An 18,411-nucleotide genomic window follows, 5' to 3' on the forward strand; every position below is an offset into this window, starting at 1 on the left:
CAGGCTGCCCCGTTTAAAAAGGTTAAATCCGTTTGTCCCCACAACGCTCACAAATGGTTTACCAGGGAGCTTAAAGACCTTAAACTTGATCTCAGGCGCTCGGAACGTCATTGGAGACGAAATTACTGCCCCATTCTCCGTGCAAAATACAAACTTCTCCTCAATAACTACAAAAAAGCAATCTTGATGGCCAAAACCAATTATTTCACCGAGAGAGTTTCTCTCGCTGCCAATAAACCCCGAGAAATCTTTTCTCTAGTCCATCATCTCGCCACTTCTGACCGCACGAGCACCAGTCTTGTTCCTCCCCAGTCCCTCTGCTCCTCCCTCAACGATTATTTTATTGACAAGATTGCCAACATAAAAGCTAATATTCCCGTGGTGTCCCAACTCCGTGCTTTCTGTTCCCCCCCCCTGCCCACCTCTTCACTGGACCGTTCTCCTTCTATCTCTACTGATAGCTTTCTTAACCTGCTTTCTAAAGTCAAGTCTGGCTCTCCGATGGACTGTGCTCCGGCATGGATCCTCAAAGCTCTCTTCACCAGCTGTACCGCGCCCCCCCCTTGCCCTTCTTAACACCTCCCTGGCTTTGGGCTCTGTCCCTACTTCATTTAAAACCGCTATGGTTCTGCCTATCCTCAAGAAACCCGGTCTTGACCCCTCTCTCTCCTCTAATTTCAGGCCTATCTCCCTTCTCCCCTACTTGGGGAAGATCCTTGAAAGCCACGTTACATCTTGCTTGTCCTCTTATGTCGAGGAGAACTGCCTCCTGGCTCACCATCAGGCGGGCTTTAGACCAGGATACTCTACGGAGACAGTGATCATCGCGGTCCTGGACGAACTCAAGGGGAAAGCCGACATCAATCTTCCCCAAGCCCTGGTCCTCCTTGACTTGTCCGCTGCGTTTGACACGGTCGACCATGCCATCCTCCTCGACCGTGTCAGCGCGGCGGGCATTAGGGGCACGGCTCACTCCTGGCTAGCGTCCTTCCTTCTAGGCAGGTCCCAAGCGGTCCATCTATCGGGTTTCTCCGCCCCCCCCCCCCGCTCAGTTTCCTGCGGGGTTCCTCTTTGTCTCCTCTCCTCTTTAATCTTTATATTTACCCTCTTATTCTTTCCCTCCGCGAGCTGGGGGTTTCCGTGTACAATTACGCGGATGACCTCCAGCTCGTCTTCGACCTTTCTACTCCCACGGACTCTCTTCCCAATCTTTGCTCCACCTTAGTTTTTATTTCTGAATGGATGAGCTTCAACCATCTGAAGCTCAATCCTGACAAGACGGAGCTTGTCCTCACGGGTGGCCCCTCCAACCCTTGGTCCCCGATTCATTGGCCCCCTTCCTTTGGTCCCCCTCCCTCACCGGTTTCCGCTGTTCGGACCTTGGGCATTAAGGTCAGTCATGACCTTACCATGCATGCCCAAGTAAGCTCCGTCGTATGTTCCTGTTTCCTATCCCTTCGCCTCATCCGGAAGATCTCTCGGTACTTTTCCACTGACGCCCTAAAATCCATAGCCTTGGCCCTTATCACCTCCCGCCTTGACTATGGGAATGGACTGTACGTAGGCATACCTGCTTACGAAACCCGACGCCTACAGGCCATCCAAAATCAGGCAGCCCGCCTCATCCTCCGTCTTCCCAAATCCTCCCACATCACGCCGGCACTCAAGTCTCTCCATTGGCTCCCGGTGCACCTAAGATCCTTCTTTAAATTGGCCTGTTTGGCCTATCGGGCTTACACTCACTCCGCCCCTCTTTTCATTGTTTCTATGATCACTCCCTACACTCCGACCCGCACTCTTCGTTCTTCTTCTCTCTCTCTTCTTCAAGTTCACCGCTTCCGCAAATCCAGAACGGGGGCACTCGCTTTTCGGTCCTTGCTCCCCAATTCTGGAACAGTCTTCCTTTTTTTATTCTCTCTATTCCCAACTATACTCACTTTCGTAAGGCCCTGAAAACGTTTTTGTTCTCTCAGGCATTCCCCTGTTAGTTCCCTAGGATCGGCCGCAGAGTCAGGTCTAGCTCTAGCGCCAGGAAGCCGCTTGGCTGCAGTGCGCTCAACCAAGTATCTTTTTCATTTCATTTAATTTCATAGCCCATCAGGCGATAAGGAAGCCAGACGCCTGTCATTAATGATGGAGTTCAGAGAGGAGGTGGAGAGAGAGCTGAGATTTTTGACCAGACAGTGCACGGCACGGCAGTATGGGGAGGGTGATAGACCCGGTAAACTACTGGCACAGCTGCTTCGGCCCCCTTACCATTCCTCCTACATCACAGAGATTGTGGGACCGCAGGGAGATATGCTTCGTTCCATGCCAGAAATCTGCAGCACCTTCTTGTCCTATTACAAAAACATTTACACATCCACATTGACGGGGGACCAGAAGGACCGGGGAGACTACCTAAACGAGATTGCTATGGTCTATCTTGAGAAATACATGCAGGAATTTTTAGCTACACCCATCACTCAAGACAGCATAGTTGAAGCCATTGAGGTGTTGAGGGGTTCCTCGGCACCAGGCCTTGATGGCTTCTCTGCCGAGTTCTACAAGACCTATAAAGCGTTTGACTCCTTAGAATGGCCCTTCTTTCTGTCCATCATGAGACGCATGGGTATGCCAGACTGTTTTGTCTCCACAGTTGCACTCTTGTACACTGCACCTACGGCCAGACTGTGCCTTAATGGCACAATAACCGAGCAGTTCTCCTTGTCACGCGGCACACGTCAGGGATGCCCCCTTTCCCGGCTGCTCTTCATCTTTGCGATGGATCCTCTGGTCCGTCATTTTCAAGAAAAACATCTACACAGGGGGCTCCAGTTCCGTTCTGGTCCTCTTTTGATATCTTTGTATGTAGATGACACGATCTTATACGTCAGACAGCCTCACATAAATCTGGAACCTCTTATTCTGGAAATAATTTGATTCGGCAAATTTTCCGGTCTCCACATCAACTGGCACAAGTCGGTCATCTTTCCACTCACCTCGAGCATCACAGTGTGGAATTGCTCTTACCCTCTTGAATGGAGTCATGACTGAGTCAAATATCTAGGGGTTCATATTCATTTAGACACTGTGTCCATCATTAGGCTAAAGTATGGTAGTGTGCTGGATTTCTTGGAGAGCCAGATTGAGAGGTGGATCCGCCTCCCTTTATCTATGGCCGGGAGGATTGCTATAATTAAAATGCTATAATTAAAATGATTGTACTTCCTTGTTTTTGTATCTTTGCAATAATATTCCAATCCCTCTCACCAAGATCTTCTTCTGCGCTCCTTGTTATTGCGATTAGTTTGGGGTGATAAAAATCAACGTGTATCCTGGTGTTCCTGATTTTTATGTTTATTTTTAGTCGCACAATGTTCGTATGCATATTCTTGGTTTCACCTTGATGCCCGTATTTTATATTTGAAACCTGAAGAGGATTTGGTCCTGCCCGGACTGCTTTCCACTGTTCTTCCCAGGGGTTTCCCACGAGACCCGCAGGATATACAGATTGTCTCATCAACCTGATGGGCCTGGGATAGAGTGCGCAGACTCCTTGGCCTGGACTAGTTGTATTCTCCGGCCCTTCCTTTGCCCAATGCTTCTTGGCTCCCAATTACCGGGGACGCAGTAGTCAAACACACATTGACCAAATTCCATATCCATATCATTGGCGACCTCTTCCCTGAGGGACATGCTTTTTCTGTGACCGAAGACCAACGTTTCTCAGACCGTTCATTCATGGACTCCTTTGTATTGACTAGATTACAATCCATGATGTGGGCAGTGTTTCCCACATTCCCCCTCGCTCCCGATGCTGCCCCCCCTCTCACACTCATCATTCAACACCCATCGGGAACACACCTTGTTTCTAAATTGTACAGAATGTGCAGTACCTCACTTCCCACCCTGGACACCAAGGTGCGCACTGCATGGGATGGGGATTTGGGCAAACCCATATCTGACGATCAATGGGCGCAGTGCTGCAGAGCTAAGAAGGAAGTGTCCCTAAATAGTAGACACAAACTCATCCATTTTAAATTCCTCCGCAGTATTTATCACACCCCAGCACTTTCACACAAAATAGATTCTAATTGTCCCCATCATTGCCCCAAATGCAAGGCCCCATACGCTGACTTTGCCCACCTCTCTTGGATCTGTCCCCTTTTACATGATTATTGGTCTCAGGTACACCAAACTTTCAGCGACATGTTAGGTCTGCACTTGATTCCCACCCCGGAAATATCGTTGCTGGGATATGTTTCTAACTTCCCACGCACTGTTCGTAAACTTGCAGCATTAGGATTCCTGCTGGCAAAGAGGGTAGTTGTGTTACTCTGGTGTGATAGACGGCCGCCGAGATTGAAGTCTTGGCTCAGAAGCATGGCCTTTTGCAATGTTAATTGTGTGGAGTACTTGACACAGGTTCCCAGTCTATCCCGTCCTATTGATATATGGGACCACACAGATCCTACATTGCTAAGATCACTGCTGATCAGCAGTCTCAGTTGGTGAGCCAGCTAGTCCCGAGGGAGTGGGCTGAGGTGTTGTGCATGTCAATAATTATGCATATGTATTTCATTTGGAGATGTTTCCTTGCCGTTGTTTACTGGAACCCACCAACTCTATGGTTAAAACATGCTTGAGGTTGTGCCAAAGTGGCTGTGGAGATCTTTGTTCTAACGCTTTTGTTTTTCACATCCTTCCATGTAATAGTACATAATATACACGTGAATCCAACTGTAATGCTAATTGACTTTTCAGTGCCTGATCGCCACAATGCTTTACAATATGTGCTATATGAACTTTCTCTCCTCCAACCGACAATGTATATGTGCTGTTATATGTAACATAAGATACGTCATTGTCTTTTATTTGGAAAATGATAAATAATTTTTTTTTTTTTAAAAAGAGGATACACGAAACACTGTATAGATGTCGCCATTCGAAAGAGCAGGGCCCTCTCCACAGAGTCCCTTTTGAGAAAAAAACAGTGAGGAACCCACCCCTAAAACTAAACATGGTTTTAAACAGCGTGAAGGTGACACTTTTAGATTTATTATACAGTTCAACAAACAAGAAAGACACATTAAGAAACTATTTACCAGAAATTGGCCTTTAGCTCTTAGTGATCCCACAATAGGGCACTTGCTCCCTAGAAAACAAGCTATAACGTACAGCAGAGTGAGGTCCATGAAAGACATATTGGTCCAGAATGACCCTATAGGTCCCAACAAGAGTTTGTGGTTAGCACAAAGAAAGGTTTTTTTTCAGATGTCGAGTATGTAAGGCATGCCAGCATGGCTGCAACCCAACAAGATACAAAACTCCTTTTAGTGACAAAGAAATTGTGATAACTAAGTCCCTCAACTGCAAAACTGACTATGCCGTCTATATGCTGGAGTGCCCTTGTGGGCTTCGCTATGTGGGTAGCACTATTTTGCAAGCAGACACGAGGGTACTCCCGCACCTAAGGGCGATAAAAAATCAAGATCAGGCGTACCCAGTCGCAAGGCATTTTGGTGAAACTCACAAATCTGACCCTAGTGGTCTGAGATACGTTCTAATAGATGCTATCACCCCCAACAAGAGAGGATGAGATACAGAAAGAGCGCTCAGATTTCTCGAGGCAAACTACATCATTAACCTCAACACTAAATTTCCCAAGGGCCTAAATGCCACAGAGGATCTATATACTTGTCTTTAATACTGATGCAACTGCAAGTGAAACACATTCTGAAAATGGTTAGGTCCACTCAGCCGATAACTATTTATCATAGACGTTCAGCAATTGTAAAATATATATTTTGGTATTATTTAAGTCATTAGTACTGTTGCAGTTTGCACTAAGTTTTACACATAGGGTAAGTCATTAGAGTCTTTTAGCAAGATTATTAAATTGGGTGTTATGGCTATTAGTAATTGCAATTTGCAATTTTGCACAGCACTTGCACTTTAAAACGTGTAAAGTTTCCATAAAACCACAGAAGTATTGTACTGTAAAAGTGAATTTTGCACAAGTAATTCGGGATTTTTAGTTAAGAAATGGTATTCATATCGAAATGTTCATTTTACATGATTTTAGATATTTTTATAATCATGTTCCCCGGTTTTGAAATTATTTATAAGCAATTTCAATAACAAGTACAAATGATGGAATGAAGTTTATTAATATATTTTTATCGTAATTTTTAAGGAAATGTCATGGTTTCATTTTATTGCATCAATGATATGAATGTAATTACTTTACTTCGGATCAAGTTCCACCAAACTTCAAAAGTGATCTACTGTTTTAACGTTATTTATAAAGTTGCACGTGTCACTTTAAACACTGGTTGAGGGGTAACAAAAAAAGAAAAAATGGTATAAAAAAATATCTCACCTAACAGAGCGTGTCATGTGATCAAGGCCCGAGGAGGCCTGTAACGCGTCATGGCTGTAGAGGTCCTGGAGCAACAATAAATATTTTTGCACAGCGCTGTGGTCCGTGCATGTTTTTTCCAAGAGGAAGGAACCTTTATGATGGAGTGAGAGGAGGATATATAGATATATACATATATATATACACACACACACACACACACACACACTTCTTAGCTCACAGGTTTAAAAATATATATATATATATAAACACTCAACATTGTGAACCCAAACAGGTGAGAGAACAATCAAGGGGCGGAGCGGGTTCGAACAATCAAAAAGGAGGCAGGACTTACTAACAGCTGACTGCAAAACCTCCTGGACACTTGGGCGCTGACGAAGGCTAAATGAAAAGCCGAAATGCATTCACCAAACACCAATTCAATGAAGTGCTTCCAAAAGGATTTTTCCCTGTGTGGCCTCTATACTCTCTTTCTGGAAGGAGTTTCTCTGGATATTTTGTCGCATCAGCCTGTTGTAATTCTATCTAGGACCCTAATTCGATATTCCTGATTTATGCCCTTATGTGGTTATAATAAATAATATCCTTATGAAGGCATAAAAATCATATCCATATTTAGTAACAACCCATGCAGTCCAAATACAGCATGGCTACTCCTCTAGACTCCTAGAAAGTACAACGCGTTCTTTAAACAAACCAAGCCTCCAGCAGCCCGTGAAATCCCCCTGCTCTTGTTTTGATTTGCACAAGAACTCCTAGAGTCCGAAAGAACTGTTAGTTTTTGGTGACGTCTTATGTCCAACCTTACGTCAAACCCGGCACCTTTCAGGTATAAATATACCAATGTTGCCTTAAGCAAACACACGGTGGTTTGGAGCAGATCGGCTATCTACTTGCCCGAGAGCCCAGCTGATGCGAGAGCCCACGGACGCCGCCCCTCCCTTTTGACGCACTGAGAGAGACGCTGTCTTTTCTCCAGCCGAGAAATCCAGCTCTGGTGTTTCCAGCCGCCCTTGCGGGTTGCTGGGATATCGAGTCCTGAGAGAGAGATACCAGACCTCCTGCTTTCTATTACCCAGGTACGGAGCTGACTAAACCCTTAAAGAGAATTCTTGATTCAGATTCTTGGCAAAACCAACTTAACTTAAACTGCTACTTACTTACTCCTTCCCACGTATTAGGCTTAGGTCAGGTACACCGGGGTAGGCGTATTTAGAAGCACCAGTTGAGTAAGTTAGTCAATGTATATATGTATGTATATATTTTATCTATTTTAAAGTACCATATGGCTAAGAAACCATATCAATACTTTTACAGTATTACTTTATAATACTCCTTTTACTGTACGCACTTTAATTTATACTAAGTATTGCAATTGTGGCAATTCATTTCTCTTGCATGAGAAAGAAGACTGCTCAATAAATAACACCTTTTATTGAAAACGCCCGTCTCTCTATTCTGTAACTAATTATGCACGATTGACTGAGTAAAATAGTTGTCTAATGTTTTCACACGACTCTAGAGATACACTCTTATTCTGAGGGAGCAAAGTTGTCATGTTTTATGGTTGTCAGAAGCTAATCCCTTCTTGTCTATCCAGGAAAGTTAAGCTCCTCCTTGTTTATTAAAGAAAGTTTCTAGTGACCTCTGAGCTAGCTGGCAAAACTAATTAAGTCTAATATAGTCAGTAGAGACCTAGTCGACCTCAGTCCTACGTTTACACTACTGTTTATATTATTCCAATGCGCAGAGCCTATTGGGAATATAGGAACTACATTACATGGCGCCCAACGTTTGGTAAGGCGATAAGCTAACGCAAGACACTAGAGTAACTCAGTCATGCTTTTTCACACAGAACCCTTTTTCCCGTAAATACTCCAAAAGACGTCTGGAGTGGGTAAAAGGTTAAAATCCGCCGGAACTTAGTAGGATGAGAATCCTATGTATAGTTTTTGGTTTAGTCAACGTTGAAGGATACAGTGTTCCAAAATATTGTGCACCTAATCTTTGTTTCCTTGAAACTTGATCTGCAACAAAAAGCTTTCTGTTGGTAAAAATGACAGAAAGTTAAGACCAAAGGGAGACAGCTAGAATAGCAGCTCGACTCCTAGCGGATGACACAAGTTTCCAAGAAAATGACCCGAATGCTATAATCATTTCGGTAAATGTAAGGAAAACTATAACTATTAAACTTATAGAAAACGGACTGACCTCACGAGGTGGTACAGTCATATTCATGGTAGAGGCCCATGAATATCGGCAGACAGAGCTATTCTTCTCATGGATAAACTTTCCAGCAGCAAACGCTGTAACACACGAATTCCACTATTACAAAATAGAGGAACCTCCGGATGAATACACTCCTTTCGAGGAAGTTGAAATACCACTAAATTACTAAGAGCATCTGCTCTGGTTTAAAGGCGCCCTAAAACATCAAAATCACATCACCAGGCTCGGTCCACTAGGTAGACCAGGAGCAACGTGGCCGGTTCTAGCCAGCTACACACCACATCCAGACATTGATAAAATGTCAGACCGGGAACTTTTAGCTCAGCTAAAAATACTAATTAAAATACATAGACCATTAGTCCAATATGTAATGCGGACTTCAACGGTCCAACCAGCAATTAACATTCCACAACTGACCCCTCATCAGGGGAACACAAACAAAATTACACCACAGAACATACAATCATGTCTTGGTAAAATACCCTCATAACGGGAACAAATTCCATTCTGGTTAACTCAGGAAACAACTCAAATAGAGGCAGTATTTCCTGATACTACGCCTACTGAGAAACACAGAATTCTGACTATCTGTCTTCCAATGGGGATCGCACCACATGTGCAAGGAATGTAACACTTGGACCACAGTCTTTGCTTCAATTTACACAAAAAAACTATGGCGGTAATACCAGATGTGCTAAGACAAATTCAAAATGAATACGGTCCAGAACCTGCTTTAACTCTGGGTATGAAATTACTGAAAGACTTCAAGCAGGTCTCGGCTCTATTGTTAGCCAACATAAAAGGAGATGCAGCATCTGTGGCGATCCGCCCCCCTGCCCACCTCTTCACTGGACCGTTCTCCTTCTATCTCTACTGATAGCTTTCTTAACCTGCTTTCTAAAGTCAAGTCTGGCTCTCCGATGGACTGTGCTCCGGCATGGATCCTCAAAGCTCTCTTCACCAGCTGTACCGCTCCCCCCCTTGCCCTTCTTAACACCTCCCTGGCTTTGGGCTCTGTCCCTACTTCATTTAAAACCGCTATGGTTCTGCCTATCCTCAAGAAACCCGGTCTTGGCCCCTCTCTCTCCTCTAATTTCAGGCCCATCTCCCTTCTCCCCTACTTGGGGAAGATCCTTGAAAGCCACGTTACATCTTGCTTGTCCTCTTATGTCGAGGAGAACTGCCTCCTGGCTCACCATCAGGCGGGCTTTCGACCAGGATACTCTACGGAGACAGTGATCATCGCGGTCCTGGACGAACTCAAGGGGAAAGCCGACATCAATCTTCCCCAAGCCCTGGTCCTCCTCGACTTGTCCGCTGCGTTTGACACGGTCGACCATGCCATCCTCCTCGACCGTGTCAGCGCGGCGGGCATTAGGGGCACGGCTCACTCCTGGCAAGCGTCCTTCCTTCTAGGCAGGTCCCAAGCGGTCCATCTATCGGGTTTCTCCGCCCCCCCCGCTCAGTTTCCTGCGGGGTTCCTCTTTGTCTCCTCTCCTCTTTAATCTTTATATTTACCCTCTTATTCTTTCCCTCCGCGAGCTGCGGGTTTCCGTGTACAATTACGCGGATGACCTCCAGCTCGTCTTCGACCTTTCTACTCCCACGGACTCTCTTCCCAATCTTTGCTCCACCTTAGTTTTTATTTCTGAATGGATGAGCTTCAACCATCTGAAGCTCAATCCTGACAAGACGGAGCTTGTCCTCACGGGTGGCCCCTCCAACCCTTGGTCCCCGATTCATTGGCCCCCTTCCTTTGGTCCCCCTCCCTCACCGGTTTCCGCTGTTCGGACCTTGGGCATTAAGGTCAGTCAAGACCTTACCATGCATGCCCAAGTTAGCTCCGTCGTATGTTCCTGTTTCCTATCCCTTCGCCTCATCCGGAAGATCTCTCGGTACTTTTCCACTGATGCCCTAAAATCCATAGCCTTGGCCCTTATCACCTCCCGCCTTGACTATGGGAATGGCCTGTACGTAGGCATACCTGCTTACGAAACCCGACGCCTACAGGCCATCCAAAATCAGGCAGCCCGCCTCATCCTCCGTCTTCCCAAATCCTCCCACATCACGCCGGCACTCAAGTCTCTCCATTGGCTCCCGGTGCACCTAAGATCCTTCTTTAAATTGGCCTGTTTGGCCTATCGGGCTTACACTCACTCCGCCCCTCTTTTCATTGTTTCTATGATCACTCCCTACACTCCGACCCGCACTCTTCGTTCTTCTTCTCTCTCTCTTCTTCAAGTTCACCGCTTCCGCAAATCCAGAACGGGGGGCACTCGCTTTTCGGTCCTTGCTCCCCAATTCTGGAACAGTCTTCCTTTTTTTATTCTCTCTATTCCCAACTATACTCACTTTCGTAAGGCCCTGAAAACGTTTTTGTTCTCTCAGGCATTCCCCTGTTAGTTCCCTAGGATCGGCCGCAGAGTCAGGTCTAGCTCTAGCGCCAGGAAGCCGCTTGGCTGCAGTGCGCTCAACCAAGTATCTTTTTCATTTCATTTAATTTCATAGCCCATCAGGCGATAAGGAAGCCAGACGCCTGTCATTAATGATGGAGTTCAGAGAGGAGGCGGAGAGAGAACTGAGATTTTTGACCAGACAGTGCACGGCACGGCAGTATGGGGAGGGTGATAGACCCGGTAAACTACTGGCACAGCTGCTTCGGCCCCCTTACCATTCCTCCTACATCACAGAGATTGCGGGACTGCAGGGAGATATGCTTTGTTCCATGCCAGAAATCTGCAGCACCTTCTTGTCCTATTACAAAAACATTTACACATCCACATTGACGGGGGACCAGAAGGACCGGGGAGACTACCTAAACGAGATTGCTATGGTCTATCTTGAGAAATACATGCAGGAATTTTTAGCTACACCCATCACTCAAGACAGCATAGTTGAAGCCATTGAGGTGTTGAGGGGTTCCTCGGCACCAGGCCTTGATGGCTTCTCTGCCGAGTTCTACAAGACCTATAAAGCGTTTGACTCCTTAGAATGGCCCTTCTTTCTGTCCATCATGAGACGCATGGGTATGCCAGACTGTTTTGTCTCCACAGTTGCACTCTTGTACACTGCACCTACGGCCAGACTGTGCCTTAATGGCACAATAACCGAGCAGTTCTCCTTGTCACGCGGCACACGTCAGGGATGCCCCCTTTCCCGGCTGCTCTTCATCTTTGCGATGGATCCTCTGGTCCGTCATTTTCAAGAAAAACATCTACACAGGGGGCTCCAGTTCCGTTCTGGTCCTCTTTTGATATCTTTGTATGTAGATGACACGATCTTATACGTCAGACAGCCTCACATAAATCTGGAACCTCGTATTCTGGAAATAATTTGATTCGCCAAATTTTCCGGTCTCCACATCAACTGGCACAAGTCGGTCATCTTTCCACTCACCTCGAGCATCACAGTGTGGAATTGCTCTTACCCTCTTGAATGGAGTCATGACTGAGTCAAATATCTAGGGGTTCATATTCATTTAGACACTGTGTCCATCATTAGGCTAAAGTATGGTAGTGTGCTGGATTTCTTGGAGAGCCAGATTGAGAGGTGGATCCGCCTCCCTTTATCTATGGCCGGGAGGATTGCTATAATTAAAATGCTATAATTAAAATGATTGTACTTCCTTGTTTTTGTATCTTTGCAATAATATTCCAATCCCTCTCACCAAGATCTTCTTCTGCGCTCCTTGTTATTGCGATTAGTTTGGGGTGATAAAAATCAACGTGTATCCTGGTGTTCCTGATTTTTATGTTTATTTTTTAGTCGCACAATGTTCGTATGCATATTCTTGGTTTCACCTTGATGCCCGTATTTTATATTTGAAACCTGAAGAGGATTTGGTCCTGCCCGGACTGCTTTCCACTGTTCTTCCCAGGGGTTTCCCATGAGACCCGCAGGATATACAGACTGTCTCATCAACCTGATGGGCCTGGGATAGAGTGCGCAGACTCCTTGGCCTGGACTAGTTGTATTCTCCGGCCCTTCCTTTGCCCAATGCTTCTTGGCTCCCAATTACCGGGGACGCAGTAGTCAAACACACATTGACCAAATTCCATATCCATATCATTGGCGACCTCTTCCCGGAGGGACATGCTTTTTCTGTGACCGAAGACCAACGTTTCTCAGACCGTTCATTCATGGACTCCTTTGTATTGACTGGATTACAATCCATGATGTGGGCAGTGTTTCCCACATTCCCCCTCGCTCCCGATGCTGCCCCCCCTCTCACACTCATCATTCAACACCCATCGGGAACACACCTTGTTTCTAAATTGTACAGAATGTGCAGTACCTCACTTCCCACCCTGGACACCAAGGTGCGCACTGCATGGGATGGGGATTTGGGCAAACCCATATCTGACGATCAATGGGCGCAGTGCTGCAGAGCTAAGAAGGAAGTGTCCCTAAATAGTAGACACAAACTCATCCATTTTAAATTCCTCCGCAGTATTTATCACACCCCAGCACTTTCACACAAAATAGATTCTAATTGTCCCCATCATTGCCCCAAATGCAAGGCCCCATACGCTGACTTTGCCCACCTCTCTTGGATCTGTCCCCTTTTACATGATTATTGGTCTCAGGTACACCAAACTTTCAGCGACATGTTAGGTCTGCACTTGATTCCCACCCCGGAAATATCGTTGCTGGGATATGTTTCTAACTTCCCACGCACTGTTCGTAAACTTGCAGCATTAGGATTCCTGCTGGCAAAGAGGGAAGTTGTGTTACTCTGGTGTGATAGACGGCCGCCGAGATTGAAGTCTTGGCTCAGAAGCATGGCCTTTTGCAATGTTAATTGTGTGGAGTACTTGACACAGGTTCCCAGTCTATCCCGTCCTATTGATATATGGGACCACACAGATCCTACATTGCTAAGATCACTGCTGATCAGCAGTCTCAGTTGGTGAGCCAGCTAGTCCCGAGGGAGTGGGCTGAGGTGTTGTGCATGTCAATAATTATGCATATGTATTTCATTTGGAGATGTTTCCTTGCCGTTGTTTACTGGACCCCACCAACACTATGGTTAAAACATGCTTGAGGTTGTGCCAAAGTGGCTGTGGAGACCTTTGTTCTAACGCTTTTGTTTTTCACATCCTTCCATGTAATAGTACATAATATACACGTGAATCCAACTGTAATGCTAATTGACTTTTCAGTGCCTGATCGCCACAATGCTTTACAATGTGTGCTATATGAACTTTCTCTCCTCCAACCGAAAATGTATATGTGCTGTTATATGTAACATAAGATACGTCATTGTCTTTTATTTGGAAAATGATAAATATTTTTTTTTTTTTTAAAAAGAGGATACACGAAACACTGTATAGATGTCGCCATTCGAAAGAGCAGGGCCCTCTCCACAAAGTCCCTTTTGAGAAAAAAACAGTGAGGAACCCACCCCTAAAACGAAACATGGTTTTAAACAGAGTGAAGGTGACACTTTTAGATTTATTATACAGTTCAACAAACAAGAAAGACACATTAAGAAACTATTTACCAGAAATTGGCCTTTAGCTCTTAGTGATCCCACAATAGGGCACCTGCTCCCTAGAAAACAAGCTATAACGTACAGCAGAGTGAGGTCCATGAAAGACATATTGGTCCAGAATGACCCTATAGGTCCCAACAAGAGTTCGTGGTTAGCACAAAGAAAGGTTCTTTTTCAGATGTCGAGTATGTAAGGCATGCCAGCATGGCTGCAACCCAACAAGATACAAAACTCCTTTTAGTGACAAAGAAATTGTGATAACTAAGTCCCTCAACTGCAAAACTGACTATGCCGTCTATATGCTGGAGTGCCCTTGTGGGCTTCGCTATGTGGGTAGCACTATTTTGCAAGCAGACACGAGGGTACTCCCGCACCTAAGGGCGATAAAAAATCAAGATCAGGCGTACCCAGTCGCAAGGCATTTTGGTGAAACTCACAAATCTGACCCTAGTGGTCTGAGATACGTTCTAATAGATGCTATCACCCCCAACAAGAGAGGATGAGATACAGAAAGAGCGCTCAGATTTCTCGAGGCAAACTACATCATTAACCTCAACACTAAATTTCCCAAGGGCCTAAATGCCACAGAGGATCTATATACTTGTCTTTAATACTGATGCAACTGCAAGTGAAACACATTCTGAAAATGGTTAGGTCCACTGAGCCGATAACTATTTATCATAGACGTTCAGCAATTGTAAAATATATATTTTGGTATTATTTAAGTCATTAGTACTGTTGCAGTTTGCACTAAGTTTTACACATAGGGTAAGTCATTAGAGTCTTTTAGCAAGATTATTAAATTGGGTGTTATGGCTATTAGTAATTGCAATTTGCAATTTTGCACAGCACTTGCACTTTAAAACGTGTAAAGTTTCCATAAAACCACAGAAGTATTGTACTGTAAAAGTGAATTTTGCACAAGTAATTCGGGATTTTTAGTTAAGAAATGGTATTCATATCGAAATGTTCATTTTACATGATTTTAGATATTTTTATAATCATGTTCCCCGGTTTTGAAATTATTTATAAGCAATTTCAATAACAAGTACAAATGATGGAATGAAGTTTATTAATATATTTTTATCGTAATTTTTAAGGAAATGTCATGGTTTCATTTTATTGCATCAATGATATGAATGTAATTACTTTACTTTGGATCAAGTTCCACCAAACTTCAAAAGTGATCTACTGTTTTAACGTTATTTATAAAGTTGCACGTGTCACTTTAAACACTGGTTGAGGGGTAACAAAAAAAGAAAAAATGGTATAAAAAAATATCTCACCTAACAGAGCGTGTCATGTGATCAAGGCCCGAGGAGGCCTGTAACGCGTCATGGCTGTAGAGGTCCTGGAGCAACAATAAATATTTTTGCACAGCGCTGTGGTCCGTGCATGTTTTTTCCAAGAGGAAGGAACCTTTATGATGGAGTGAGAGGAGGATATATAGATATATACATATATATATACACACACACACACACACACACTTCTTAGCTCACAGGTTTAAAAAAAAAATATATATATATAAACACTCAACATTGTGAACCCAAACAGGTGAGAGAACAATCAAGGGGCGGAGCGGGTTAGAACAATAAAAAAGGAGGCAGAACTTACTAACAGCTGACTGCAAAACCTCCTGGACACTTGGGCGCTGACGAAGGCTAAATGAAAAGCCGAAATGCATTCACCAAACACCAATTCAATAAAGTGCTTCCAAAAGGATTTTTCCCTGTGTGGCCTCTATACTCTCTTTCTGGAAGGAGTTTCTCTGGATATTTTGTCGCATCAGCCTGTTGTAATTCTATCTAGGACCCTAATTCGATATTCCTGATTTATGCCCTTATGTGGTTATAATAAATAATATCCTTATGAAGGCATAAAAATCATATCCATATTTAGTAACAACCCATGCAGTCCAAATACAGCATGGCTACTCCTCTAGACTCCTAGAAAGTACAACGCGTTCTTTAAACAAACCAAGCTTCCAGCAGCCCGTGAAATCCCCCTGCTCTTGTTTTGATTTGCACAAGAACTCCTAGAGTCCAAAAGAACTGTTAGTTTTTGGTGACGTCTTATGTCCAACCTTACGTCAAACCCGGCACCTTTCAGGTATAAATATACCAATGTTGCCTTAAGCAAACACACGGTGGTTTGGAGCAGATCGGCTATCTACTTGCCCGAGAGCCCAGCTGATGCGAGAGCCCAAGGACGCCGCCCCTCCCTTTTGACGCACTGAGAGAGACGCTGTCTTTTCTCCAGCCGAGAAATCCAGCTCTGGTGTTTCCAGCCGCCCTTGCGGGTTGCTGGGATATCGAGTCCTGAGAGAGAGATACCAGACCTCCTGCTTTCTATTACCCAGGTACGGAGCTGACTAAACCCTTAAAGAGAATTCTTGATTCAGATTCTTGGCAAAACCAACTTAACTTAAACTGCTACTTACTTACTCCTTCCCACGTATTAGGCTTAGGTCAGGTACACCGGGGTAGGCGTATTTAGAAGCACCAGTTGAGTAAGTTAGTCAATGTATATATGTATGTATATATTTTATCTATTTTAAAGTACCATATGGCTAAGAAACCATATCAATACTTTTACAGTATTACTTTATAATACTCCTTTTACTGTACGCACTTTAATTTATACTAAGTATTGCAATTGTGGCAATTCATTTCTCTTGCATGAGAAAGAAGACTGCTCAATAAATAACACCTTTTATTGAAAACGCCCGTCTCTCTATTCTGTAACTAATTATGCACGATTGACTGAGTAAAATAGTTGTCTAATGTTTTCACACGACTCTAGAGATACACTCTTATTCTGAGGGAGCAAAGTTGTCATGTTTTATGGTTGTCAGAAGCTAATCCCTTCTTGTCTATCCAGGGAAGTTAAGCTCCTCCTTGTTTATTAAAGAAAGTTTCTAGTGACCTCTGAGCTAGCTGGCAAAACTAATTAAGTCTAATATAGTCAGTAGAGACCTAGTCGACCTCAGTCCTACGTTTACACTACTGTTTATATTATTCCAATGCGCAGAGCCTATTGGGAATATAGGAACTACACTACATGGCGCCCAACGTTTGGTAAGGCGATAAGCTAACGCAAGACACTAGAGTAACTCAGTCATGCTTTTTCACACAGAACCCTTTTTCCCGTAAATACTCCAAAAGACGTCTGGAGTGGGTAAAAGGTTAAAATCTGCCGGAACTTAGTAGGATGAGAATCCTATGTATAGTTTTTGGTTTAGTCAACGTTGAAGGATACAGTGTTCCAAAATATTGTGCACCTAATCTTTGTTTCCTTGAAACTTGATCTGCAACAAAAAGCTTTCTGTTGGTAAAAATGACAGAAAGTTAAGACCAAAGGGAGACAGCTAGAATAGCAGCTCGACTCCTAGCGGATGACACAAGTTTCCAAGAAAATGACCCGAATGCTATAATCATTTCGGTAAATGTAAGGAAAACTATAACTATTAAACTTATAGAAAACGGACTGACCTCACGAGGTGGTACAGTCATATTCGTGGTAGAGGCCCATGAATATCGGCAGACAGAGCTATTCTTCTCATGGATAAACTTTCCAGCAGCAAACGCTGTAACACACAAATTCCACTATTACAAAATAGAGGAACCTCCGGATGAATACACTCCTTTCGAGGAAGTTGAAATACCACTAAATTACTAAGAGCATCTGCTCTGGTTTAAAGGCGCCCTAAAACATCAAAATCACATCACCAGGCTCGGTCCACTAGGTAGACCAGGAGCAACGTGGCCGGTTCTAGCCAGCTACACACCACATCCAGACATTGATAAAATGTCAGACCGGGAACTTTTAGCTCAGCTAAAAATACTAATTAAAATACATAGACCATTAGTCCAATATGTAATGCGGACTTCAACGGTCCAACCAGCAATTAACATTCCACAACTGACCCCTCATCAGGGGAACACAAACAAAATTACACCACAGAACATACAATAATGTCTTGGTAAAATACCCTCATAACGGGAACAAATTCCATTCTGGTTAACTCAGGAAACCACTCAAATAGAGGCAGTATTTCCTGATACTACGCCTACTGAGAAACACAGAATTCTGACTATCTGTCTTCCAATGGGGATCGCACCACATGTGCAAGGAATGTAACACTTGGGCCACAGTCTTTGCTTCAATTTACACAAAAAAACTATGGCGGTAATACCAGATGTGCTAAGACAAATTCAAAATGAATACGGTCCAGAACCTGCTTTAACTCTGGGTATGAAATTACTGAAAGACTTCAAGCAGGTCTCGGCTCTATTGTTAGCCAACATAAAAGGAGATGCAG

At 44.1% G+C, this 18,411-nt stretch overlaps 1 protein-coding gene across 2 annotated transcripts in view; it reads right to left on the minus strand.

The window, feature by feature from the left end:
• The window catches only part of NAAA (N-acylethanolamine acid amidase), a 389,727-nt gene that overhangs the window by 177,410 nt on the left and 193,906 nt on the right, over positions 1–18,411 (minus strand). The gene's annotated exons all lie outside the window — the stretch shown is intronic.

The sequence above is a fragment of the Lissotriton helveticus genome, chromosome 2_1, assembly GCF_964261635.1.
Source record: "Lissotriton helveticus chromosome 2_1, aLisHel1.1, whole genome shotgun sequence".
NCBI lineage: Eukaryota > Metazoa > Chordata > Amphibia > Caudata > Salamandridae > Lissotriton > Lissotriton helveticus.